Below are 18,204 nucleotides of genomic sequence, written 5' to 3' on the forward strand. Positions count from 1 at the left end.
AAAATAGCGCGCAGATAAAAGAATTGAAATTGAAGAACTAAACGCTGGGGCAAGATATACGGCTGGACACTTCATGTCACCACGCCCATCGGCGTGCTCGACTTAACACGTTGCTGCCATGGTGCGGCCGCACTTACGAGGCGATTAGACATTCAATATGCTTGACACGACTAAAACGTGTTACCAGTACAGTGCTGCTCGAAGATGCCGCGGACGCAGATTGAGAAACATGCGTGTTTTACTTTTGGAACAGTTCCACGGATGTGACATAGGTTACACGCGATAATAGGTGCCATTCGCAGTTTTCACCCCAGTCGTGACATTGGTTGACGCGTACTTTTGACAAACAACCCTATACCATTTTGCATTCGGTTTTACCCCTTATCGACAAATGTTAACTGCCTAGGGGCTACATGCAACAATTTTTTTTTTCTGAGTTTAGGTGTTGAGCACGCGGTTTTTCTGACTAAATGTCTTCGGCCAACAGTGTATGACAGGCAACAAGCGTCATTTGTTGGTTTAGATAAGGAATAAAGGACGAGGAAGTTTGCCACGCGACTCATTTTCTTTTGAAAGCGCGGTCAGGGGAGACAGACCGACGCAAGACCTCCGGCTGCAGTGGTGTCATACACGTGATGCAAAGCAAATGTAAGGTACACCTATGATTCACATATGACGAGAGCTGTCTGCACAAGTTCCAAACGACGCCATTGGTGGCTTGAGCCTGAGGTTTTTCCCTAATTGCTGAAAAAGCTCCAGCGATATATATATATATATATATATATATATATATATATATATATATATCACAAGCAGCCAACAAACAAGGACACCAAGGACAACACAGAGGAAATTACTTGCACTTACTAATTGAAATACACAAATAATAAATTAATGGAATTGAAAGTGAAAGAAAAAAACAACTTGCCGCAGGTGGGGAACGATCCCACGTCTTCGCATTACGTATGCGATGCTCTAACCAATCGAGCTACAGCGGCGCCGTTTTCCCATCCACTTTCCGGGGTATTTATGTGTTGCTACTAGAACTAACCCTGGGAGTGTTCGTTTCAGACATTGAGAGTAAGCATAATTAACGAAAAAGATATATATATATATATATATATATATATATATATATATATATATATATATATATTCGCTCATTATGCTTACTCTCAATGTGTTTCGCAGATTTTGACAAAAAAACAAATCAGTTATGTGTGTTTGTGCGTGTGTGCGTGTGTGTGTGTGTGTGTGTGTGTGTGTGTGTGTGTGTGTGTGTGTGTGTGTGTGTGTGTGTGTGTGTGTGTGTGTGTGTGTGTGTGTGTGTGTGTGTGTGTGTGTGTGTGTGTGTGTGTGTGTGTGTGTGTTCATCGAAAGGTTAATATCACTTAAAAGATGTTTATGCAATTTACAGCCATCGCGATTGCCAACGCGCATTACGTGTTCGATGCCTTATGCAATGTGGTGTTTGCCGGAGCCTTGCCTTCTCCAGGGCAACTCGCGAATACACGTTGAACTTCGATTGCGGGTCGCCCGCTTGAGTGGCGCGATGCAGTTAAACCTCGGGATAGTGTAATGACTTACAAGTGCTCCGAGCTCAACGAAGGCTCTCTCGGACATCCTCTGCAAAGAGCCTTGGTCAGACTATGAGCTCGAGGTAACGCCGAGTATTTGTGCTCTTGCACGTTACGCGCCTGTGTTTACGTGCACAGACGTGCCGTTTGCCCGAGGCATATGACCAACCCTCTCCGGTGTTAATTAAAGATCACCTCTGTATGTCTCGAAGGCAGTATTTGTCGAAGAACATGGAAAATACGCCGTGACAAAAACTTAGAGGTCATCCATAATGCGCCAATTCTGTTTCACAGGTAACTTAAATTGCCTGTTAACATTCCCTCCCCCCCTTTCGTTTTCTTCATTTTGGACAAGGTTAAAAATTATCTCCGCAAGGTTCCCCATATAATTATTTTCTTCGGGTCTTTTAACCACCTTGCGCTTATGCAGGTCACGCTGTGTACGTCTGCTCTAAATAGTTTTATGCAGCGATGCGCGTATTTACCTTCAAACTGAAAAATAAATAAATAAAACACCTCAGCACAGGTTTGTTCAGCCTGAACCTTCTCCAAAACCATATCTAGTTGCCTTTATAGTTTAAAGCCCAATGAAAATGAGAACTCGCTGTTGTTCGCGCGCGGCGAACGGCAAAAAGTTTGAGCCAATGGTATCTGTATTGCGACCTGCTGCAAGAGTACCCGCGGCTTTGCTTGCTTCGATGCTTCATTAACACGACGTAGGTGTGAACACCATTCTGCTCGCCAATTTTTTTTAAAACACAACTCTGCAAAGCCGTAGCGCGGAGAAAATACAGTATGTCTTCATAATGCTTTTTTTTTTTCGCTGCAGCGCTTTTCTTCAATGACACACATAATTCTCACGACTGCCTGAAACATTGGGACGATTTGCTTTTCGCCCATTTGTTGGCCAATGATTCGCTTGTATTTTGGCCTCTAAATCACCGAACTAGGGATAACGTCCTACGTGGAACGTCACTGCTGACGCTTAATAATCAGAACGCTTCAGATTTCAGATTGCAGAGCCGCGGACACCACAACGATGCGCAGAATCTGACTTTGCCATTTTGAAAAGTGGGAGCGCAGCTCAATCCATGTTTACTCGCTGAACTGTTAGCTGCGATGTATGCTGAATGAGGATAAACATTATTATCAATGCGATTCCTTCCTCTCACAGCAGTCAATCGACTTTCTACGAGACACAATTATTAATGACTGCTTTCTGCACCACGACATCTATGACAGCTTCCTGTCAACGCTTCTTTCTACAGCTCCGCTAAACCTAGATCAATCAGCATTGCAATCATTCTCATCTCCGGACTATATATCGAGGCTGTGGTATCATACAAAGCGTATTCTCGAATAAATTTCTAGCGCACAGCTGAAATCCTCGGCATTGTGTGTTAATTGTTTGTCGTACATGATAACTTTGTATCTATACTTATCCGTGACATTCCAGCTTCCTTTCAGCAGGACATTATTATTATTATTATTATTATTATTATTATTATTAAACGATTGATTCATTGACCTAACGTTCGACGTCTATGCATGTTTTTGCGTGTATACCTTCACGCCACTCAGCTACATCTCATTACTACTGCTTACCCGTTTACGTTTTCAAGTGAACTTTTTTTCGCGCTGCTCTGATTTATATGCGTCCTGTAACGCGTTCTTAGTCATACGCACGTAAAACGATTAGTACTATCATGTCTTTAAGAAATTAGCTTCCCCTCCTACGGTAATATATTGATACTTCCGCGAGCTCTTACGTCCCCCTCCGCACGACGTAGCCCTGCCCATCCACTCGGGTGTTCTATTCCTTCCTCGGTCGAGAGCCTTTCACTCACCCTGTTGGCGCAGCAACACGCATATGAAAAGGTACGCTAGAAAAGAAAAGTTATTTCGCCTTCGCTGCGCTTCCTGCTAAGAACCAAATTTCGCGGCGTGAGAAAGATAAACCTCCATAATGCTGAAGGAGCACAACGAATCTATGCAGACCCCGCTAAGGTATACGCAAGACTAAATTGAGTATTGGTATATACACCGATGCAATGAGCCAAGTGTGAGAAGCGGTGCTGTTGGGCGCCGTCTTACGTATGCTCTTTAATCTTCTCTTCAGCTCGCTACAGTGCAAGGTAATCAAAAATTAATCGCTACTATGGAAATGTCTCGTTCATACATGGGATGTTCAAGCTTTAAAGGTTGTAGAGCACGAAATAAAAATTCGGTTGGAAACGTGAAAGGTCACGGACTTAACCCCGCGTGTATCCGGCGCCTGTACTTAGAAACAATTGCACGAATTGATTGACAAAATGGGCCCGGGTCACCGAGAGGCTACTCTCTCGTGCTCTCCAAAAAATCTCGGTAAGGAAAAAAAAGAAACAATAACCAACCGGTACAGAGGCAATTTGGCGTCGTTTATCGCAAGGATAAATTGTAATAAAGTAGAGAATGAAATCTTCGAAGACTATGCTCACACTGTATGCCTTAATTCTAAACCGCACCAGTCCGCAATGCGTGTCATCTGAACCGCAGATAAATATATGCACTATGTTATTCACACTATACCATATAGTATGCGGCAAAACGCCAAGATGTATCCCCGCCGAGACGGCGGCGACGCAAAATGCGGTCATGACGACAGTATTCCGGGCAGTGAGTGAACGGCGCCGTGCCGGGCAATGCAAACATGCCCGACGGGGGCTATGTAAAGTCTGCCGTCCCGGATTCTCAACACTAGACGGCGCCACAAGCTCCGCGGTGAGCACTGAACGGTACCTCGTCTGGCGGCCCGCAGTGTGTCGTCACGCTAACGAGCGCCGCCTTCGTGATTACAGAGAGTCGTTGTCCTTGCTACAAAAATACAGACAGAGAGATAATAATAATAATAATAATAATAATAATAATAAGTAAAATAACATCCATCACTCGAATGTCCGCCACGTAAAATTACGGCAGCCAGCGAAAGAACCGGCAGGTGCGAGTTCCTTCGTGGCAATTGAACTCGCGGAAACGAGCGCAGGCTCAGCTCAATACGAAAAACACAGACTGCAACAACGGGCGTTTCGGAACCCGTGGCTGCTCTGTGCCTGCGCTGAAGAACGGCCACCAGAGACAACAAAGCGAGCGCCGCTGCAGAACCGGGGAGAGAACGCAGGGTGTTTCGATCAACTTAATTGCGTCACGGCTATTGATAGCAGAAGCACGGCTACATATTGTCGACCGCCAGTGACCGCCTACCAGGCTTACCACAACTGCCCACAGGCTGCAGAAGAAAAAAAGTAGTTGGAGGACAAAATTTACGCAATGATGAAAGCAAACATCAGCCACGCTGTCCTACTGTGTCATCGGCCCCAGTACAGGCACATTCATTCTTAGACAAAAGGGATAAATAAAAGAACGGAAATTTTGGACTGTTGGGGCGCTATCACGCAAAGCTATTCCAAACTTTTCTATTCCAATTCTGCAATCAGCACTCCAAGATTGGTCAAAACAACACTGATTATGCATGATTTGACCGAACGAAAGAAAAATAATTTCTTATTCGACGCCTTTTTCAGCAAAAAAAGGCATCGTTTAACAAATTGCTATCATTGAAACTTTTTCGGGCTGCACTCACTTCGCCTGTCTGTCACGCGACGTCACAAAACCGCGACAACCCGCCGGGTCAAAGTGACATGCACACGTTAAAGACGCATTATTATGCCGAACCGAATTTTTTTCTGAATAACCACAGACTTCACCGTTCCGAAAGGAATAGAAGATGGCTGCCCGCCGACCATTGTGGCACTGGCTACTCGAAGCTGCCGGGGTGCATGAGTTTATTTGCGTATAATAAGATATTCTGCGTCGCCGTAAACGTTATCGAGACCTTTCGGTGCGTATACGACATTGCTCTGCCAACTATACTTTGCTGAGGATCCGTTTTAGCGGAATTTTGAACGTACCGTTGCCCCTTGCCGGAATTTTCAACCAGCCACCGCAAGCTAAGTAAGGGGAAGCAGGCCAATCATAGACGCCGGCATTACCCTCCTCATGCGGTTATCTACTTCAACTGCGCTGGCTCAGCCCTATCGAAACTCTCTCCACTTGAGCGTGCTCCTCGCCTCTTCTCAGCTATTTAGATCAGAAAAAACTGCTCAATGTAGGCAATTTTATTCGCTTTTAAAGCAAGTGAAAGTTACATCCTACAAACAAGGAGCGCGTTTGATTGGGCTTTTCAAACAACGCTGTGGGTTACCACCCGATGCTTCCGTCGGTGGTTACGTAAATTTGACGTCAGCAGATTGGAATAGCTTTACGTTATAGGGGCCTTGGTGGCCCTATAACGTAAGAGGGGAAACGAAGTTTAACGAAATTTGAGTCCAGTTGGCTACCCTACACAAGAGGAGATTGGGCACAACATGCTGATCGAGAGAACTATCCGTCAGGCTCGTGCGCACACAAGGTGTCACACCGCACAAAATAAACAAAACACCCACACAGACCTGATTCCAATTATACCAGCACACCATTCCGTTATAAGAGGTTCAACTGTTTTGGCAATGTTTCTCACTCGTCTGATCAAGAGAGACGACCTGGACATGACCTTCACACTCGCCATTATTCACTCACACAGCCAGAGATTTGGCGGTTCTCGCGGGGAATATTTCCGTTTACCGGTGCTCCACATTAAGGAGCAGCTGCTTCCATCGCAGAACCGAAGGCAGGTGGTCAGTGTCGAGAGCGCTTCCCGTGATAAAGCGCTGCTGTAAAACCCAGCGGCCACACGCACGGCCGACATGGCATTTCTTGAATTACCTTCCGAAACTCCTTCCCAAGAAAACTATATGGCCGCGTGAACTGACTGGGTCGTGCGAGACAGCCGTTTGAAGTGAGGTTCGCGGAACCACGGGAGCTGACGCAGCACAGGTGCGCCTAGCGCTGCGCGAACACCACACAGGCTAGCTCCCATATTCTAGCTGGTGCAGCGTGGAAGAGGCATTGCACTAGGGGGAGCCTTCATGGCGGTCCGCTTGGAAGCTCACCCTGCGCATGCCGCAGGCGCCCTCTAACCCGTGGCCCCGCTTTGTTTGGGAAGCACACAGTGTTGCCAGACGCTAGCTTCGCCAGGCCTCGGTTACTCAAACGGCCGCGCATAGCAGTCAAATTCACGAGCACTTTAAGACCAGCATCAAGTTTCAAAGCTCAGGACTCAACTACCCTGCCGACGGAAAAATGTGTTGTAGTAATGAAATCGTTCGGTCGACAAAATGAAGTGCCGGAAGAGGAGTCGACACTCGGTTGACGTATTCGCGGGGAATCGATCGGCATGCTGTACAAATGCAAGGGAACCACGATATCATGATCCCAGCTATACCATACAAAACCGACAGGCACTCTATGCTCGACCGAGAAACCTCGAGGCCCGCTCTGACAGAGAGAAGTTGTCCTGAAGACTCTCCATACGACCAGTTCAGCAACGCAGACTCGCCCCGATAATGGCTTCCTCTAATGCCCGCGATGAAACCGCAGCAAAACGCTTTTAATTCCGCGACTTATTTCCTCTTGCACACCCGTAAAGCGACCTTGAAACACTATTTTTCTGTGAGTTGCAATATTCTGTAACCTTTCGTCGATTCCGTATGCCGTCATGGTCGCTCTTCGTCGCCGAAGACGTTAGCCGATCTCTTCGCACGAGAGAATACAGAGCGCGTTCAAAGCGCACCGCCGAGAAAGAGATAAAAAGTGCAGCACGGTTACGCGTGACTGGCCGACCATCTCGAGCGGTGCACCGCGGGCCGGCCCCATGTGCCGTCCAGTCTGCTTAAAATAACGCGACCAGAGAGAAAGGAATCGCGGCCAACGAAACCGCTGCAGCGTAGACGAAAAGCTGCTTCTCGGTAACGGCAATGGTAACCGTGACACAGTTGGACAGCTGCACGTTACGAACACTGGCAACGCGCTGCAGGCTTAAGTCACAAGTTCGCGCATCCCCTCATATATCTTGCAATTACCACCGATGATGGTGATACACTTTATTAAACCACCGAGCTTTGCGGTGGTGGAGCTGCTGCGCGGCACTGGCAGCCAAACTGTGGCTAAACGCTCGCGGTTGCGCCACACTGCGTGCCTACCATCGAGGCAACGGGCGCTCCCCCCTCGTTCTTCTTCTGAAGGAAGGAAGAGGTGAAAGGCAGAGAGGTTAACCAGATTAAGTGTCCGGTTGGCTACTCTGCACATGGGGATGGGGTATGAGGCAGAAAAGATCAGAAAACAAGCGAATATTAAAAAATATAATATAAAGCAACGGAGCAGTTCGCACACTCTATAGTTTTTCAATGAGTCGTTTCCTTTAAAAAGCACACTAGCTCTTTTAAAGCTGTTCTGAAGTGGTCGCCTTTGTGCTGAGCTTCAAACATCCACTGTCCACTTTGACATCGCCATGTCAAGCCAACTCGCCCTACTATGTGTACGAACCTCCAAAGTTCCACGAAACTGCCGACCCCTTCCCGTTGGGCGAACTGAGGAATCCGGTGGCGCGCCGCACCAAGACTGCTGCCGCGACGAAAGGGGAATGCGACGAGTGTGACGTCACCACCGGCCCCACCTCGTTCCTGCCGACAATGTTTCGCCAAGGGAATTTAATGCAGAACCGGCCCATTGTTAAGAAAGAGAGTCACAACCAGCGCCCCGTCAGCCTGGTGCGCTCTTACCGCTGCTTATAAGATATTAACCGCTATATCTGTATATACTGTATAAAGCTTTTCGTCCCCACTTCATCTACTCCAAGAGTCCGTCTCTCGTTCTCGACTTCGAGTCGCAATAATTCGTAGTTACTGTTGGGGCGGGCCTTGCTAGACCCGAAGATTTTGGTTTAGATAATTTGCTACCCTGTGACCTCAATTTCAGTGAGTGCGAACGTCGGGGGACAATAATCAACGCCAGACTATACACATATAGTAAGCACACTGCCGGGTAGATGGGCCTCCCAGACTTGAAGTTGCCCACAAATTTCCTATACCCTTCATGACTACATCTAATCCTTTACCACACTGGACTGCGTTTCCTTTCCTCTGGCAAGGATGATGTAACAATCTTTTGCCAGCGCTATTCTTTCCAGCTTTTGTAAATACTTCGAGAACCGCTGCGTTGCCGCCTTACAGTAACATGATTGGCAACGCCGCGCGAAGGATGGCAGCAACAGATTAAAATTAAATGAAGAAAATCGTTGTATCTGGGCGCTGGCAATACGGCGCGTTGCATTAAGCCGTGAACTCAACAGCATAACTCTGGTATCAATAATAGGCAGCACTTGCAGGTACAACGACGCGTCGGCACAGAGGTGACAGTGTTGTATCGTTTTAAAGGGACGCCGAATACAAAAAACGAGTTCAGCTGTGTGAGTTCAATGACCTTTCTCCAATGCCAAGAAAGCCACTCTCACCGTGAGATGAGGCTCGGTATATACGCACGAACGAAACACCGGTGACGTCGCCTTGACCTTCCCGCCCCAGCTCGATGTGACGTCATTGATTTTTGACGGCGTCCGCTTTTTATTAGTAACGACAGAATAATTCTAAAAGAGCCAAAGAAAGTTTCGAAATCTTTCACTGGGCCATAACGGCCTAAATACGAGTAAATGCTTTGAAAGCCATGACGTTCCACGGACGTACCGGTGCTGGCACGAAGAAAAAAAATGACCTTCACCTTCTATACTAATAATCAACCTCTTAACGCGGAGAGCGACTCGGGCAAGAGTCGTCACACAATATATTAACTTCCGTTCTTACCGCGAAATTATTGTTAACACTGGTGTTTTGAAAGCATACTCTATGAGTCGTAAGTGATTTACTGCTAGCAATTTACCTGTGATTTTTCTTGAATGTTGCCTTACAGCGTGCACACAAAACGAACAAGAGAAACGAAATGGTGGAGGGAAAGAAGGGGGGGAACGACGAAGCAATGCTCAGGTGCGTCTGAAATTACGCCTTTCATCTTGTAGCATGCTGGTCACGCTCGTTATAGGGGAACAGTTGCGGGACTGCGGGACTTTCCGTAGTTTTCCCTAAGTCTTTTCCCAAGAGCGGAAATCACTCACCTACCTGCCCGTGTCCATGGTAGACTGCTGTAGTGCCAACCGTTTCTACGTTACTTACGAGCGGCTTTCTGCATACTATTTTATCAAGTAAACAGTACATGAGTGTCTATGCTGCTATAATCCCTCTGTGTTTGCCTTAATTATCTTAAGTTTGAACCACTGTAATAGCTCTCGTGGGAGCAGCAGATACAGCTGATATATATATATATATATATATATATATATATATATATATATATATATATATATATATACGTTGAATTACCTCAATTATGAACAATGTCGTCTACGCTTTGTTTCTTTTTTTTTTTGCACTCAGCGTTTTAGTATTTAAATGAAGTGTATACTCTAGCGCGTGCGCTTAGCTGATCTAGCTTTGCGTCGTAAAAACAACACTCGGTTGACGGCCTTGTGAAAGCAATCTGAAAAAAAAAAAACTGTCCTTGTGAATAGCTCCTGGTTACTGGTGATAATATTTACTTTAATAAGTTTTCCCGTGTATGGCATAAATTGACTGGTCTCTGGACCCTTATATTTTAATGGCTACTTGTACTGGGGACATGCAAATCTTGCAAATGGCGCTCCAGATCTCCAAGGCCTGACCTTATGGATGTCTTAACACCGCTGTGAGCCCAACCTGTAGACAACAAGTTCATCTTACTCCCTACTTTACTCCCAGTATAGGGTAGCCAATCGCACATTTACTCTCGTAAATATTGCTGTCTTCTTTCCCATTTCTCGTTCTCTTACCTATATTTTCATTCGAAGCCTGCCTCCTTGCCTACCACCTGCCCATACGACTACACCAATCGCGTGCACACGGCCTGTGTATGTACTTTTGACAAGCACAGTGCACCTGTGGCTTCAAACGCTAGTTTATTTCATAGTATTTGTCAGTCAATACAACACCTGTCTCACGCCCGCTATAAGCTTTTACTGGCGATGTGACGAAGGCGGTAGTTCTAAAAGAGACTATAGTATGCGCCTTTATGCAAAGCACTTTCACATATGAAAAAAAAAGTTCTGGCATATCTGATGAGCTCCCCCCCCCCCACACACACATACATTTTCCAAACGACTAAACAATAAATCATATGATTCATATTCTGCACTAGTGCCCGCAGTACTGTGTGCAGAAACTCTGATTCAGTACTGAACCATTCGGCTGAATGGCCTCTCTCGGAAGCAATAATTCTGCAACAATTCTGTAACAGGTCCGAAGGCCTTGCAGCCATTAATGCGCTTCTTACGATCCACTGGACTGCGCGAACGCCAGCAACACTGCTTTCTCTCTTCGCTCCGTCTTCCTAACTCCATTTTACGCCACCTCCGTGGAGGGTAGCAAACCGGAAACACACATTTGATTAACTGCTGTATTTGATATCTCTATGCCTGACAACTTGCAGCTTCGCCTGCAGCTAACTGGCAGCACTTGAGACCCCGCTCCTGGTTCCTGAAAGAGAACGGCATGTCACCCGATTCAAAGTGGCATTATACACGTCGTGCCAAAGCCTCACCCGCTTAGCACTGCATATAAATTTACATATAATCAATTGTTTTCTAGGTCGTGCTCTGAGCCATGGCCCTTTCCTGCGCCTTCTTCGATCCCTCTTTGTCCCCAACCCGCCTGCGGTCGATTGGCCACGAGGCGAATGAGAAGAGAAAGGGGTCGAAGGGGAACGAGCTGAGTATTTGGCCACCGAGGCCGGTGAACTCGGGCCGATTCTGAAAGTAAGGTGGCAGAGAGGCAGAACTGCGCGCGCAAAGCTGTGAAGATTCTCAAGGGCCCTCGAAGGCGAGCCAACGGCGTAACCTACGCCGCACTGTGGGATCCCGAAGGAGACTAGAAGGGATCTGCACCCGGTCATGGCAAGCCTTGGAAGGGTTGCCGTAAAAACATTGCCCGCGCGCAAATGTCCTGCGTTTTTGACGATGGCGGTGACTTGTCTTATTCTAGTTTTGTTTTTCTCGACTAATGAATTTCTTATCACTTTCGATCTTCATTGCACTGTACTAAACATGACACATTGAGGGTCTCCTTCCCATTTTCTTTTTTTTTTTTTGCGCTCACTGGAAAAAGAGAGCGAGGGGAGGGGTTAAGTGCAGTACATTCTAATAACGTCTCGTAATACAATGACATATTGACAGTTTTCGTATCATCAGGCGAACAATTCGCGACCAGTGGGCGCAAGTTGATCAATGTTGATCTGACAAGCTAAAAAGCTTGTAGACGGTGGCTCTGCGACTACACTCAATGACGGGCTGGTCGATAAAGGCGCATTCGCGACAAAGAGATTCGCAGCCAGCTGCTTTCGCAACGCGCGGCCAGGTGATTCTGATCAGTCATCGACAGCAATTATTATGGTGACTTTCCCTTGCTGTCAAGAAGCGAGAGCTGACACGGGCCACTGAAAGGCAGAAATAATGAGTTGACGACAATTTTAGACCAACTGACAACAGTCTGACTAACTGCCTGGAAGTGAGTTTTCTGTTCTTGAAGCTTTAGGCGATTAACATTGCTTACTGCACCCGTTAATTCTACTTACTTGGTCTTATCAGTATGGAAAAAAAAGAAAAGGGAAAAAATAAAGCTCTAAGGTTCTTGTCTTAGTGTGATATCGCTCGATAATAAAAGGCCCTATCACGCCAGCACTTCTTCCTCACCACCATTTATTATTATTATTATTATTATTATTATTATTATTATTATTATTATTATAGCGTCGATCGTTAATGGGCCGCCGATGGGGGATTGTCACCAGGAGTATTGCGCCCGTCATTGCCTTATAACGGAATCTCTTACGGGCAGCAGACCCCAGGGACGAGGCCTAGCAAACGAGCAAGGGCATCCCTATAGAGCAGCCTAAGCAGCAGGTCGCTGCCCTGCCGTCCTCGTATGCACGCAGCAACGCAACGCAACCGAACAGCTGTGCGAGGCTGGGCGTGCCGGATTCATATCCGGCTTTGCCGGCTTCGGGGAGCTCCAACAGGGCGACCCTGCTTTCGCGACGGCTGCCTATCTGTCGCTTACACAGCCTGGTAACTCACGGCGCAAGCCGCTGGCACAGACAGCTCGAGAGAACGGCCGCGGAGGCAAATATCGATTTAGCCGGCGGCAATGCATCCGCCGCCGGCCCAGAGAGGAAAAAGGCCGTTCGTCGTCAACTGGTGCGCGAGAAAAGTAAAACGCGCCGCGACCTTATATAACATGGCCGGCATATTGTTTTCGCGCCGTTGGCGACACTGCCGGAGCCGCACGTGCTGGAGGCCCGGCTCCGCGGCTGTCTCACACCGGCGCTGCTTCGGCTCCGCAGGGGGTCACAACTGGGCGCGCTGCACTGTTTACCTGTCATTATGCTGAGTTCGCACGCGATTCATGACGTGCGCAGCGCCGCTCAGCACCGGCCTGTTGTAGTGGAAAAGGCAAGTGGCAAGGTACAGAAAGACGCAGACACAAGGAGTACTTACGCTTACTGACGCTGTCGAAAGGGTGAAACTGGTGCGAAACTCAAAATTACAGGCTAAGCTAGGTAATAGCTTCGCGAAACTGCTTCGCCACCTCCGAACGGCTCCCTTCAGCGGAGCCGTCGGCTAACAACAGTTCCTGTCCGCAGACGCACTCATCTCCATCGCCGGCTGCTGCTGGACGTGCGAAGCACGCGTCGTCGTCCTCGCGCACAGTAGAGAGCCGGGTCGCCGGCTCCGCGTACGCCTTTCCTCGTCGCTCTAAAGATGGCGGCTCGCCGCGCCGAAGCAAAACAAATCTCTCTCCCCTCCCCCACCGGCGTTTTTCTTCTCCGAGGGGCGGCGCTCGCCGGCGCATGCGCGCCGCGCAGTCCTCCACGCTTCAGCTCCCAGCAGCTGACTCGGGAAGGGACACGAAGAGCGGCGAGGAATTCGGCAAGGGAAAAAAATCGAACCGTTTTTCCTTGCTCCTGCACTGTGTGCCGCCCGCCGTCGCCTGATGGTTCTCTTGTTTTGCAAGCGCGCCTGGGCGCGGAGAGCGGACGAATCCGTGTCCTAGTTTCCCGCGTCGGCGTCTGGGAATGGATACGGCGGCGTTTTGAAGTAAAAGAGAAACGAACCTGTTGTGTTTCCTTCGAGGGCGGATGCGGTGACATGAGCGGCGGCGGCGGCTGACTGGACGCAGTGGCGAGGATCCCCTTTGGTTAAAAGCATTACGCCTACGCGGACGGTACGGGAGATGCTCGTGTCAGCAGTGTTCAGAGGGCTAAGGGGGGTCGCGATATCTCGTCGAGGTCGCTCTTAACCTTTTGTTGCCGGTCCTCGCGATTTCTCTTCGAACCGACTTTAAGTGCTCCTAAATTGTTAGTAACGCTACAGTGAGAGAAAGCGCTAGATTTTGGTATCATGTGCAGTTGCCCGACAACATGTCACTGTGTTATGATGATGGGCGTTCGCACAAAACTTTCCAGAGGGGGCAATGTACCGAGGGGAGGTAGTGATTACTACATGTGAAAGAGGGGGAGTATATGTTGTGAAAGATGCAGTAAGCAAATAAAGTAACTAACTTTTTGCCTCGTCGTTAAAAATTAACGTTTTTGCTGCTTGGTCATGGTGCTTTTCTTTTTTTTCAGAAGTGTCTAATTCACAGCGACGCCACCACCCTTACATCTCCTTCGTTATTCCGGCCAATAAAACTGCCCCTCCAGATGGAACCAAGGCCACTAGAAGGAGGGGGGACGGAGGGGGATGCGACACGTTTGGAATACGTGTATAATTTCTAAATGCACTAGAAACACGATATGCAGAATTACATATGCACCATCTACAGAAACACGAATGCACATATCTAAACTGTATCTGCAACACATGCATTCGTACAATCCAAGCGGTCATCAGTGCTCGTGAACCCTCCTCCGAGAAGGTAATAACGTCGAAAAGGTCATAAAAAGCAAGTCTCGCTTACGTTCTGTGACCTGCTGAACGAAGGCATCCTCCTGCGCGCAAGATGTATGTATGGAACACGTGCTTTGTGATCGGTGAATACTCTGTGGTCCTCATACAGGCGACATATCTCCTTATTATTTTATGGTACAGATATTTATGAGGCACAGAAACTCAAGCCCTGCTTGCGCTTGTCTATCCCCCCACCCGGTAAATGCGCTGATGGCCAGCAGTTGCGTTCCTCGTCATTATTCCATTGCTAGGCCAACTTTTCAGCTATGGTGTTTGTTGGCTGTTCCTTTGACATGGCGCAGCCCACTCTGGGAAATTGGCCATTAATCGAGTGGTATGAAAGATAGATTGGCTTTCTCTTTTAATGGGGTCCCGTATTCACAAAAGCTCTTAGGCTATAATTGCTCGTAAGAGTAAGTTCCAACCAATCCTTACCCAGGACATATTAGCAAGAGCCAGCCGGCCAACAGCAAAGACCACTACGAGCGAAAATTTAGTGAATTTGACACGAAGAAAATAAGTCGGGAGGAAATTATTAACTAGAATTCTGAAATTAAAATTTAACAGATACATATTAGTATAAACTAAATAATACAATAAAGAAAGAAATGAGAATGCGAAAAAGGAAGAAATTAGTATGCATTTGGGCAGTCTCGCTTCAAATTTGCCGACTAGTGTGGCTCTGCACAATCGCCGCGATCGACGTGTATGCGTGTATCGACGTGAAAACTGAATGTTGCGATGTGTGTCACTTCGCAAGCTTGCAACAAGCCCGTAGACCTTTTCATCGGGCGAGGAGGAAAGGGCGCGCGGCGAGCCTTTCCTCCTCCTCCTCTCTCTCTCTTGTGCGATCCGGCGCGGCGCTACTTGAAAGCATTGCTGTCGCGTGCTGCGGAACGAGTTCGAGATGTTTAGATCGTACTTTGTGAAATTTACCCAATGTCCGTTCATATAAGGTCGTTAGGGAAGCCTTTCGGTGCATAAGTAGCACATTTCGCGCTCACATCATGCTCCGTCCGCCTCAACGCCAGCAGAAAGTCCGGCCATACCGACTTAAAACAATTCAGTACGTCTCACAAAACCATTTTCACGTAGAAGCCGCCACCTCATACTAAATAGCCCGCACGAGAGCGAAAACAAACGGCAGGAACTACCGCCGAGCGTATGCTTGCCATGCATGGCTCGCCCAAGCCAGCATGCCGACTGCCCACAGATGGCGCCACTGCGTAGCAATATGGTGGCGCCCATGAAAAATCGGTGTATAAGCAGCAACATTTTCACTCCCTATAACCGGGCTAATAAAGGTTGGCTAAACTTACTTGCAAGTTTGAACGGGGACAGCAACCTGAGATAAGGGCACTGAATACATATACGGTGTATGAGAGAAAGACAACAACAAACATTACTGTACGAAAATACCTAGCCCTGTAGCGCGCAGTTGATTTTCTTGATGCAGTAACATAAACGAGCGAGCAGACAGAGGCACACGACCACAGACGCACGAAGCAAAAGAGCGGCACAAAGAAGAAGGCCCACTGAAAGGGTGGACGGCGAAGCGAAGGAGGGCAGACATCAGAAGAAAAATACAGTGAAAGAACGAGTGCACGCATGATTTACCCATTGTCACTGTTGACGTCTTTGTCACCGTCGGCAAGAACGGCGTCGTCCCCCATGCATGCCACCAAGGTTATTGGACAGGCACGACTTCACAAGTGCCCGCATCATAATCGAAGACGGCAAAGCCTTCTTTTGATTGAGTGTGTTCGAACACGGCTTCGTACGCGCTATAGTGATCCCAGTATTGCCTAGTTGTTTAGCTCCCTGCAGTTTGAAGATCCAGAAAAACAAAGAAAACGCGTTATATCTGTGTCACGAATCCGAATATACCGCCAAGTCTTGAGGCCCTAAGTTTTGAAAACAAAATCGCGTTATATCCGTACAAATACGATGCTCTCGCACATTTTAGGTTAAAAGGGCGCAAGCAACATAATAAGAGCCAGAAACTGGACAGCCGCGTCTTAAAAGGAGACGAATTTAAGAAATGGCGTTACTGTATTCGAGGCTTACGTAAAAGCAGAACGCCATGTATACTGCATGAGGCATACACGACGCGAAGGCTCCTGTTCCGCTCGAGATACCTGACCGCGCGCCACAAAGTCGCAGCGTCACTTTTCGCTGATCGAACTCGACTAAATTGGATTCGCAGTATACCGACGCTGTAATGGAGGAACCGCAGCCTTCCAACGAGCGTATAGGTTGCATGATGATTTAGAAAGTTGCGCGTCAGCGCCATCCATATATCTGAGCAGGGTATTTTTAGCCGAGAGACGCTTCAGCGCGCTATCAAGTTTTCTTACGCGCTCTAACAGCCTTTGTTACGAAATAATATGAAACGCGCTGGGAATAGATGAAATTTGCTTCCTGTACGTGTGTGTGCACGTTCGTGTGCATGCGGCGTCATTGCGGCTGATTGCGTAGCTGTCGTTGCGCCATATTACAGGCGCATGGCTCGATGTTCCGTTCTACCGTGTTTTTCTTTTTTTTTGTGAGAGCAGAAAACAAAGTGGCATATTGCTGTATTTTCGTCTATATATACATATAAACGAGAAGAAAGGGGGTTAACCGAGGGGCCCGATTTTTATTAGTCATATCATGAGAAGCCAACAAACACCGACACCAAGGACAACATAGGGGAAATTACTTGCGCTTAATAAATGAAAATAATGTAACGATAAATTAATGGAAATTAAAGTGGATGATTTCATTTATTAAGCACAAGTAATTACCCCTATGTTGTCCTTGGTGTCAGTGTTTGTTGACTTCTCATGATATGACATATATATATATATATATATAAGAAACCAACAAAGAATGACACCAGTGATCGCACAAGTGTAATTATCTGCAGTTCCTAATTGAAATAGAGAAAGGATAAATAAATGACAATGAAAGTGGATGAAAAGAAAGCTTGCAGCAGGTGAGATACGAACCCACGTCCTCGCATTCACGTGCGATACTCTTACCAATTGAGCTACCGCGGCGCCGTTTTCCAGTCAACTTTCTGGGTTATTTATGTTTATCTGCTCGAACTAAAGCTGGTTGTGTTAGCCAGCACCACACCTCACGGCCTTGACGGTGGATGTGCAACATCCTTTTTTCTTTTTTTGTCGCAGGCTTCACGTGTACGTGAACTTCTTGAATGAAGGCAACGGGTCAAAAAAAAAAAAAAAAAAACCCACACTTTCTACCCGAAGGCATCAAAGCTGCCGGATTGGAGACCCTCGCTATCTAATGAGCCATTAACTGGAGACGAAACTGAGGGCAGTACAGAAGACGACAGCACTCGCTGATGTCGCACGGATGGTCTTCCATCTGGTGTGCCAGTGAATGCGTTGTAGATACCTGAAAATATATTTAAACCTTGTTTCTGCCCGTAACAATGTGATCTGTCTATAAAAGGAGCAAAATGAGATTAGTGTAACTTGAGGAGAACGCCTCAAGTCTCGCTTCTTTCCGATGCGTTGCAATGCCAGACTTCTGGCGAATAATTTCCGCCGGCTATTATTGCGGCATGCCGAAGTCAACTATAAGATATATATCATTCGATGGTGCTGCTCGTACCGTAAG

General features: G+C 47.3%; 1 protein-coding gene across 1 annotated transcript in view; it reads right to left on the reverse strand.

Moving 5' to 3' along the window:
* LOC142584394 (protein FAM13B) overlaps nucleotides 1-13,391 on the reverse strand; it is a 163,310-nt gene extending 149,919 nt beyond the window's left edge. The window contains exon 1 of the mRNA XM_075694546.1: nucleotides 13,126-13,391. The gene's annotated coding sequence lies outside the window, so the exon portion shown is untranslated. The remainder of the gene's footprint in view (nucleotides 1-13,125) is intronic.
* Between the last annotated feature and the right edge of the window lie 4,813 nt (nucleotides 13,392-18,204).

This window comes from Dermacentor variabilis, chromosome 1 (assembly GCF_050947875.1).
Source record: "Dermacentor variabilis isolate Ectoservices chromosome 1, ASM5094787v1, whole genome shotgun sequence".
Classification (NCBI taxonomy): domain Eukaryota; kingdom Metazoa; phylum Arthropoda; class Arachnida; order Ixodida; family Ixodidae; genus Dermacentor; species Dermacentor variabilis.